At 51.1% G+C, this 10543-nt stretch overlaps 1 non-coding gene across 1 annotated transcript; it reads left to right on the top strand.

Annotated features, from left to right (window-relative positions):
* The first annotated feature begins 863 nt into the window (after positions 1-863).
* LOC114815773 lies at positions 864-1001 on the top strand. Its single transcript, XR_003763576.1, has one exon. It is a non-coding gene; the product is annotated as a small nucleolar RNA SNORA7 (small nucleolar RNA).
* The last annotated feature ends 9542 nt before the right edge of the window (positions 1002-10543 follow it).

Here is a 10543-nt window from a genome sequence, read left to right as displayed (position 1 = left end):
GTCTAGAGGATAAATACCACGGATTGTTCGACTGATCCTTAGTGGGGCTCCCCGAAGGACAGGGACCGTGTGCTAATTCCCACCTGAGTATTCTTTCCCCACGCTCAGTACCGTGCTCAGTACGCAGTAAACTACTACTACCTATTAGTTCCTTGAGGACAGAAGATAATCAATCAGTGGTATTTATTGAGCTTTTACTGGGTGCAAAGTACTTGTTCATTCATTCAATCATATTTATTGAGCACTTACATTGCTCAGAGTACTGTACTAAGCGCTTGGGAGAGTACCATATAACAATGAACGGACACATTTCCTGCCCACAGCGACCTTCAGTCTAGACTGCTAGTGTCTAGTACAGTCTAGTAAGCAAGTAAGTGCTTGGGAGAGTACCACACAACAGACTTAGCAGACATGTTTCTTGTCCTTAAGGAGCTTATAGTCTAGCGGGGGAGACAGTCATAATTTAAAGATATACCCCTAAAAATAAATTCTCAAATAGTGTTATTTATTTTACTCCAAATCTCATTTTAACGACCTCCAGGTCATGTAGATGTGAAACTGGAAAATGCCTCCTATGACTTTTTAACTAGAGGCTGCCCCCAGAAAACCCTTCATTGGACAATGCAGATTCCTGGAAACTTTACAACCTTATCATCAAGAAAGGTGACATAGTTGGAGTCTCTTTGAAAACCTCAATAAATGGAAGACCAGGATTGCATAAATTGTATCATTCTAGGTCTTATCAATGTAGTTTTATATTTAGTAATTGCAATGAAAAGTTTTCCCTTCATCCTGAAGTCTCAGGGAAATCCTCCAGTAGGTAGCATCGTGACCATTCTACATCCGTACTCTATGGGACACCCCCCCACTCCGGATCACACCTGGAGAGTTTCCAGTACTCCACCAGTCTCGGCTATGGGAGGGAGAGTCAAGCAGAGACCTACCCATTCCATTCCTAGCTTGGGCAGTGGCTAGCGAGTGGAAGGTCATCGGCTACAAGTCAAAACTCAACCGTGCTGGGGAGCAGCGGCACGGGAGAGAGTCGAGGGCAGAGACTCGAGTTTACTGCACGGAAGGAGGTAATGGTAAACCACTTCCTGATTTTCACCAAGAAAACTCTATGAATACATCACCAAAACAACTGCAGAAGGAGAGTGGGGCGACGTGGGAGAGATGTGTCCATGGAGCTGCTACGGGTCGGAGAAGACTCGACAGCACGAGACAAAATAAGGCTGTTGGGGGAAAACAGGTGGCTAAGTCAAAATCGTGCATTTGGCACCTAACTTGGAGTTGTCACCCCTAGGGCATCTCAATTAGAAGCAGTGTTTTCACAGAAAAACAAATGAGTGAAATTATTTTCCTACTCTTCTATCTCTAGTTAAAATCATGTGTATATTTCACTAAGGCTTATGCATATATTGTTCATGAAGGGAAAGGGGAGGAGAGCAGAGTAGTAGAGATGATATTTAGGTCAATATTTCTGACTGATAGAATGACTGGGAAAATTTTTTTTAAACATCCATTGCATTGCTCCTAGGAGAAAATTAATTCCAACCTACGGCATTTCGATTTCAGGTACAGTTGCAGAAAACAATAGTATCATAAATCTGAGAGCTGGTGGTAAAGAAGAGAAGTAACTTGGCCTAGTGGATAAAGCACGGGCCTGGGAGTCAGAAGGTCCTGGGTTCCAATCCCAGCTCCACCACTTGCCTCCAGTGTGACCTTGGGCAAGTCATTTAACTTTTCTGGGCCTCAGTCACCTAATCTGCACAATGGGGATTAAGACTATGAGCCCCATGTAGGACATGGACTGTGACCAACCTGATTAGCTTGTATCTATCCCAGCACTTATTAGTACCTGGCGCATCGTAAGCACTTAACAAATGCTATAAAAAAGAGAGAAAAAATATTTTATTCTCTATAAAAGGAACTAATTCTAATAGTTCCCTAGGACTTGATACTGTGTTTGCCCTATAGTAAGCACTTGAGTACCACTAAAAAAATATGAGTGGCTGTCTCTTTTCTGAGTTAGAGTAGGAAAACTAGACAGCCACTTGGGGCCCCCTATTTTGAGGGGCTGAATTTAAGGGACCCCCCCCCCAGTTCAGGAGGCAGACGGCCAATTGCCTGAGGGCAAAATAACTGATGCCGGACCCTCTGAATCAGTGTCTCTCATGAGAGACCGCATGATCTAGCAGATAGAGCTCAGGTCTGGGAGTCAGAAAGACCTGGGTTCTAATCCCAGATCCACCACTTGCCTGCTATGTGACCTTGGGTAAGTCACTTAATTTTCTTCTGCCAAAGTTACCACTTCTGTAAAATGGGGATTGAGATTGTGAGCCCCATGTGGAACAGGGATGATGTCCAACCTGATTAGCTTTTATCTAGCCCAACACTTATTACAGAGCTCGGCACATAGGAAGCACTTTACGGATAGCTTAAATAAAAAAAAGAAACCGGCCCAGAGCCTCCAAAAATGGACACCACTCTGCAATATGCAGTGAAATGTTTGTTCATTTTGATTATCGTGTGTATCAACTTGATTACGATGATCATAAACATGGTCTGAGGAGCCACCAAACCAATTGAAAACCTATCCCCGCATTCTACCAACACCATCCACGCGCCTTACTTATGTGCTTATTTATGTGTTTGGCACATAGTAAACGTTTAAGCACCATTATTATTATTAGAAGTAGCAGTATTAGTGAAAAATGTTTGGCCAGCATCACAAACAATCTGATTCAGAAACATTGATTCAGAAATGCAAAGAAATCACCGGATCAAAGCAATCTCCATACCATCAATCAATCGGTCAATTAGTTCTTTACTTGCCTGGTTCAGGTGAGCAGTGTCATATGGCTGTGTTTGCCCCAAGGAGGTTCCAGTCCAAAGGAATTTTCCACTGGAAAATCTTTTCGAGAATACCAGGCTAAACTCTGGGCGGACCTGGCAGGTTTCCAGCACTGTAGTGTCTTCCCCCCACTTTCTCTCTTTTTTTTTAAATGGTATTTATTAAGCACTAACTATCCCAGGTACTGTACTAAGAGTTGGGGTAGATACAAGCATTGGACACAGCCCATGTCCCACATGGGGCTCAGAGTCTTAATCCCCATTTTACAGATGAGGGAACCGAGGCCCAGCAAAGTGAAGTGACTTATCCAAGGTCAACACCCAGGTCCTTCTGACTTCGCTTATATCCCAGGTCCTTCTGACTTCCAGGCTCGTGCTCTGTCCACTAAGTCACACTCTCCCTTCTGGGTTGCCTATGCATTTAGAGCTGTACCCTTTAAGCACTTGATGTTCGCCCTCCCCTCAGCACTTAATGTGCCTTATCCTTATACTCTGCCTCTCCCCTATCCATAGTTTACCTTAATTTCCGTCTCCCCCACTAGACTGTAAGCTCCTTGAGGGCATGGATCTTGTCTGTCAACTCTACTGTATTATATGGCCTAGTGGAGAGGGCACGGGCTTGGGAGTCAGAAGGTTCTGGGTTCTAATCCCATCTCCGCCACCTGTCTCAAAGGACGGACACAGCATAGACAGCAGCATAAGTCAGGTCAGTCTGGCAAAGTTTCAATCAGAAAAGGAGACACTGACTTGGGAGCTGAGGCTTGGGACGACTGTGACACCCAACAGGGAAAAACCAAAACATCGCGTGTTGTGGGTAAGACGAGAAGCGAGGCAGCAAAGGACACCCTTTCCCCGAACAAGTAAAGAAGCGATTGGGCATTTCACATTGGTCTGATTGATCCCACTATAGATTAATAAAAGCCTAACTTCAGCAGAAGCATCTTTGTGAAATAAGAGTGTCTGCATTTTGCCTGCTTTTCTGTCACACCTGCACATATTGGAGAGATTTCATCATCATTTGCTTTATCTTTGAAAACCAAATACAGCTCCATACTAGAGACGATATTAGTAATTCAGAAGGCAAAGTTAGGGATGACAGTGGGTGCATTTCTCAATATATTTTCCTCTCTTGGTCAAAGAAAATTAGACTGGTGGGTGACATTTACCTCAGTATTGCATTTCTTATATTCTTATTATCATCATCGTTATCAATCATCATTATCATCAGAATTGATTGAATACGTACTTTGTACAGAGCACTGTGCTGGGCACCTTAAGAATGTATAACAGGCAGATCAGAATTGACTCCTTCTCACTCAAGGGGTTTACTACCTAATGGTGATGGAAGAGTAAAACTAAATACGCAGCATGTGGAAGCATAAAATGTACAAGATGCAGAGATGTCCATACGTAACTAGAGTTACAGTCAGCGAAGCCAGAGGAGAGCTTCTGGAGATCTGGGAATCCGGGGAGACTTCATGCAAAAGGGGTTTTTATTCCTTGGAATTTTTGGAGGAGAAGGGTGTGATTTGGAGAACAAAGGGGAGATAGTCCACACAGAAAGAGTGAAATACGCAATGGTTCCGAGGTGAGAAGTCACTTGAATAAGTGAATGAGAGTGGAAAGCAATGAATGGGAGTGAATACTGGGGTCTAGCAGGAGAAAATTACAACACAATAGCAATAAAATCCATGGTCCATGATCAAAAATGTTTATTTCACAAAAGTGGAAAACAGGGAACTTCTTAACTGTTACCATGAGGAGATTGAAGTGATGAGACCTGACATTTGAGAAACTAGGAACTCCAGTATGAATGATTCTAAGACTTTGGATGATATTATGATCCTGGAGTTAAAGAGTGGCCCAGGTATTCAAAACAGTATTCTAACATCGTGTCTACCAACTCTACTATATAGTACTCTTCCAAGCGCTGAGTACAGTGCTCTGCCCACAGTGAGTGCTCAATAAATACTCCTGATTGTTCACTAATAATGAGAAAAATAATTATAGTACTTGTTAAGTGCTTCCTAGGTGCCAAGCACTGTTCTAAGAGCTGGGGGTAGGTACAAGTCAATCGGGTTGGACCCAATCCCTGTCCCAGATGGGACTTGACTCTTAATCCCCATTTTGCAGATGAGGTAATTGAGGCCCATAGAAGGTAAGTGACTTGTCTAAGGTCACACAGGAGTCCATATGACAGAGCTGGTATTATTCAGTAGTATTTATTGAGCGCTTGCTATGTGCAGAGCACCGTACTAAGCGCTTGGAATGTACAAATCGGTAACAGATAGAGAGTCCCTGCCCTTTGACGGGCTTACGGTCTAATCGGGGGAGACAGACAAAAACAATAGCAAAAAATAGAATCAAGGGATGAGATACAGATTAATTACAAATCAGATACAAATTAATCAGGTTGGACAGAGTCCCCGTCCCACACGGGGCTTCCATTCGAACCCAGGTCCTTCTGATCCCAGGCCAGAGTTCCATCCACTGAGCCACACTGCTTCTCTAAAGGAGGGAATAGGAGAGTGGTCTGCTGCAGTAGCAGGATGGCTGGAGCCCAGAACTGGTGGCCCTGCGGATACCGGAACGCCAAATCTTAACAAAGTTTCTGCCCCATGTGAGCCTCAGCTCCAGCCCAGCCCCCACAGGAATTGTGGCTTCTGCCCAGTTTAGTCGGTGCTGGTGGTGGTGGGGTAGCTGCTATGCAGCATCAGGCTCGGGTTACAAAAACGCCGGGCTAAAATCAATTAATAGCAAAAGAAGTGTGAGCAGGAATGTTGTACTCTCCGAGTGCTTAGTACAGTGCTCTGCACACAGTGAGTGCTCAGTAAGCAGCTGAGAAGTAGCGCCGCTTAATGGATAGAGCAAGGGCCTGGGAGTCAGAAGGTCAAGGGTTCTAATCCCAGCTCCACCAATTGTCTGCTGTGTGGCCTTGGCAAGTCACTTCACTCCTCTGGGCCTCAGTGAAGTCACCTGTACAATGGGATTAAGATCGTGAGCCCCATGTGGGGCAGGGACTCTGTCCAACCCAATCGGCTTGTAAGCACCCCAGTGCTTAGTACAGTGCCTGGCACATAGGACGCTTAAGAAATACCATAATAATCATTAGTATTGATAAATACGATCGAATGAATGAATGAATGAATGAGTGAGTTGAATGAATGAATGAAGAGGCATGACGGAGGCTCCCTATCCAGGGGACACCGGAGGATTCTTGATCTCTGTCCTAGCGAATGAAGACGTTGGAGAGGCTGGGGGGCTCGTTGCGGGCGAGGCGATGTGTTTGATGTCATACTGTTTCTCTCCCAAGCGCTTAGTACAGTCCTCTGATACGGTAAGTGCTCCATAAATATGGTTTTTATCGATAATGACAATAGAAATGAAATAACCGTGGGGGCATCAAATTCTGGACACAAGGTGTTGGTCGATTCCCTGTTTACAATTTCCACAAACATCAACCTCCTACCCTGGGAAGAAACGAAGGATTAGGGGGAAGGGGAAGAGGACACTTAGCAATCCCCGTTGGCCTGAAGAGGGTTTTGGAGGTGTGAGTGAGGACTCATTTTGAGTACGCATCATTCATTCGCATACTATTTATTGAGCAACTTATTATGTGCAAAAGCCAACTGTCCTAAAGCGCTTGGGAATTCAGAAGTAACAAGACAACAGTCCGCCACCCAACAAGGGATCAACGGTACTAAACGGGGGAGAGGACAAACCAAAACATAACAATCATCGAGCAGCGCTCCAAGATCCGAACACAGATGAAGCCGGGGGGACAGGGGACCATCGGCCATCAGCGGGGCGGCCCCTCTCGCAACCGCACGCTCAACCCCGGTACCCACAACCCTAGAGAAGCAGCGTGGCCAAGCGGCAAGAGCCCGGGCTTGGGAGTCAGAAGGTCGGGGGTTCCAAAGCCTGCTGCCGTGTGACTTTGGGCAAGTCTCTTCACTTCTCTGGGCCTCAGCTCCCTCCTCAGTAAAATGGGGATTAAGACCGTGAGCCCCACGTGATGACCTTCGATCCACTCCAGCGCTTAGAACGGTGCTTGGCCCACAGTAAGCGCTTAACAAACACCATCATTATCATTACTATTATTACTATGCACATCTAACCTCCCCCCCAGGGCTGCTGCACACACACAAGCACACGCTCAACAAATAATAATAATAACGTTGGTATCTGTTAAGCGCTTACTATGTGACGAGCACCGTTCTAAGCGCTGGGGTAGATACAGGATAATCAGGTCGTCCCACGTGAGGCTCACAGTTAATCCCCATTTTACAGATGAGGTAACTGAGGCACAGAGAAGTTAAGTGACTTGCCCAAAGTCACCCAGCTGACAAGTGGCAGAGCCGGGAGTCGAACTCATGACCTCTGACTCCGAAGCCCAGGCTCTTTACACTGAGCCACGCTGCTTCCCCAAATACCATCATCATTATTACTATTATTACTACGCACATCTAACCTCCACCAGGGCTGGTATACAAACACACACACACACACACACACACACACACACACACACACGTGCTTAACAAGTACTGTCATTATTATTACCATTATGACTGTGCACAATGGACCTCCACCCAGGGCCACTGCACACACGCACACCCACACACCCACCCGTGCTCAACAAATACCATTGTTATTATTACTATTATTACCATGCACAACTGACCACCCAGGGCTGGTGCAGACGCACACACGTGCTTAACAAATACCGTCATTATTATTACCATTACGACTGCACAACGGACCTCCACCCAGGGCTGGTGGATTCACACACACACACGCTTAAGAAATACCATCCTGATTATTACTATTATTACTATGCCCAACTGACGTCCACCCAGGGCTGCTACCGCCCCCCCCCTTAAATACCATTGATTATTACCAGTATTACTATACACAACTGACCTCCACCCAGGGTTGGTGCAGACCCACACACACACACACAGACACGCATAAGAGATACCATCATGATTATTGCTATTATCACTATGCACAAATGACCTCCACCCAGGGCTGCCGCGCAGACACACACAGAGACACACACAGAGGCTGGGCCCCCTCTCCCCACCTCCCCCCCAACCTTGCGTCATGCACAAGCCTCCCCGCCCCAACCTCCAAGCTCCCGTGCATCACGAGGTCCCCCCAAAGAGGGGGTCCCCCCCCCGAACCCCCCACGATCCACCCTAGTGTGTGGCACACCTCCCCACGTGCGCAAGGACCAGCTCCTCCCCTGCTCCCTCTTCCCTCCCGCCCCTCCCGGCTGCGGTGGGCAGGGGGGCGCACCCACACCCTGACACACACGCACAGACACACACAGACACACACACACACTCACACAGAGCCCCCCCCCCCCTCCCCCCCAGGCGGAGGGGCCGGTGAGGCCGGGCCGGGCCCTGCAGGAGCTTCGCAGGCACCGGGCGGGCATCGTCGGAGGCGGTGGGTCCGGCCGGGGGTCTGTCCTGTCTGTGGTGGGGTTGTGGGGGGCGGTGGGGGCGGTTGGGGGGGTGAGGCTGGGCGGCTGGAGCCGGGGCAGGGCAAGGCCTTTGGGCGTCCGGCCGGGGTAGGGGGGCGAGGAGCGGCCTGGGGTCCGGGCCCGGCGGAGGGGGGGCTGGCCCGCCCCTCGCCCCCTCCCCGGCCGGCCTCCCCTCCTGCTGGGGGGCTTCCCCCCCCACCGGGATGGGGAGGGATCCGGGGAGGAGACGGGGGAAGCAGGGGATGGGGAGAAACAGGGGACCCGGGGGGAGAGGGAGAGCCAGGATGGGGAGGGACAACCGGGGTTAGGGGGAAACGGGGGACCGGGGGAGAGGGAGGGATTCAGGGGAGGGGGAGAAACGGGGGACCGGAGGGGAGGACCGGGATGGGGAGGGACAACCGGGGGATGGGGGGAAACGGGGGACCGGGGGGTGAGGGAGGGAATCGGGGGAGGGGGAGAAATAGGGGACCGGGGAGAGGGGAGACCGGGATGGGAGGGACAACCAGGGCTTAGGGGGAAACAGGGGACTAGGGGGAGAGGGAGGGAATCAGGGGAGGGGAGAAATAGGGGACCCGGGGGAGAGGGGGAACCGGGATGGGGAGGGAGAAACAGGGCTTGGGGGAAACGGGACGAGAGGGAGGGAATCAGGGGAGGGGAGAAATAGGGGACCCGGGGGAGAGGGGGGAACCGGGATGGGGAGGGACAAGAAACAGGGCTTGGGGGGAAACGGGGGACTAGGGGGAGAGGGAGGGAATCGGGATGGGGAGAAATAGGGGACCCGGGGGAGAGGGGAGTACCAGGATGGGAGGGACAACCAGGGCTTAGGGGGAAACGGGGGACCGGGGGGAGAGGGAGGGAATCGGGATGGGGAGAAATAGGGGACCGGGGGGAGGGGGAACCAGGATGGGGAGGGCAACCAGGGGATGGGGGAAATAAGGGGACCAGAGGGAGAGGAGGGGAACCAGGGGATGGGGAGAAACAGGGGACTCCGGGGGAGAGGGAGAACCAGGATGGGGATGGTGAACCAGAGGATGAGGGGAAACAGGGGACCCGGGGGAGGGGGGGAATCGGGATGGGGAGAGGCAACCAGAGGATGGGGGTAGACAGGGGACGGGGAGGGGGGAACCAGGATGGAGAGGGACAACGGGGGGATGGGGGAAACGGGGGACCGGGGGGAAGAGAGGGGAACCGGGATGGGTAGGGACGGCCGGGGAATGGGTGGGAACCCGGGGACGGGAGGGTTGAACCAGGATGGGGGGAACCAGGTGACCGGTGTGTTGGACCAGGATGGGGAGGCGGACCAGGATAGGCGAGGAACCAGGGGACCGGAGGTGGCGGAGGATTGAAGCGGGAGCAGGGGAAACCAGGGGACCAGGGCGGGTTGGACCACGATAGGGAGGGCGAATGAATCTGGGGCGGAGGAGGAGGAGAAGCGGGTGGCGGGGGTGGGGGGTGGGGGGCGAACCAGGGAACGGTGGTGAGCCGATCAAGGACGGGGGCGGGTGGCTCCGGCCCAGTCCGGCCCACCGGGCTTCCAAAGGGGAAGGTGCGGCCTCCGCTCTGGGCCTGGCGGCCGGTCGCCTTCTCCACCTTGTCCGTCCTCGCGTGACCGAGGGAGGACTGGCCGCCGGGGGACCGCCCCTGGTACGTACAACTGGGCGACTGGGTGTCGCTGTGGGTGTGAGATCCGGTGCCTAGGTCACGGCGTGTGAGACGGCGCGTCACTACGTGAGACCGTGTGACCCTATCAAACGGTGAGGCTGTAGATGAGATCGTGTGAGACGGGGCGCGTGCTACTTGCCCGTGAGACCGTGTGAGGCCGTGTGACTGTTGGACCACTGATGTCGTGGGTGCGAGACTCGTGTACGTGTGTGACTGAGTCTGGTAGACCAAGTGTGTGATTCCGTAAGGCTGAATGTATAGGTGTGTGTGTGTGTGAAGCTGGACACACGTAAGCTTTTGTGGGGATGTTTTGATGACGCCGTGCAGGAATGCGACCGTGTGGGCGACTGAGTTCTTCCATGGCCTTTGGAGCTGTTCAAGCCAAACTGAGGTGGCGATGAGGCTCATCAAGCCCCATACCGAGCTGAGGGTCTTCGAGCCGTCGCTATTACCGAACCTATTACTGGAGACGGATCCAGCTCCCGGATGTATCCCCTACGGACGCGTTCGACATCGAAGGGCGAGATAGGGTGACCG

This window comes from Ornithorhynchus anatinus, chromosome 12, assembly GCF_004115215.2.
Source record: "Ornithorhynchus anatinus isolate Pmale09 chromosome 12, mOrnAna1.pri.v4, whole genome shotgun sequence".
NCBI classification, from domain to species: Eukaryota; Metazoa; Chordata; class Mammalia; order Monotremata; family Ornithorhynchidae; genus Ornithorhynchus; species Ornithorhynchus anatinus.
The sequence above is the reverse complement of the archived record's forward strand: the minus strand, read 5'-3'. Positions and strand labels throughout refer to the sequence as shown.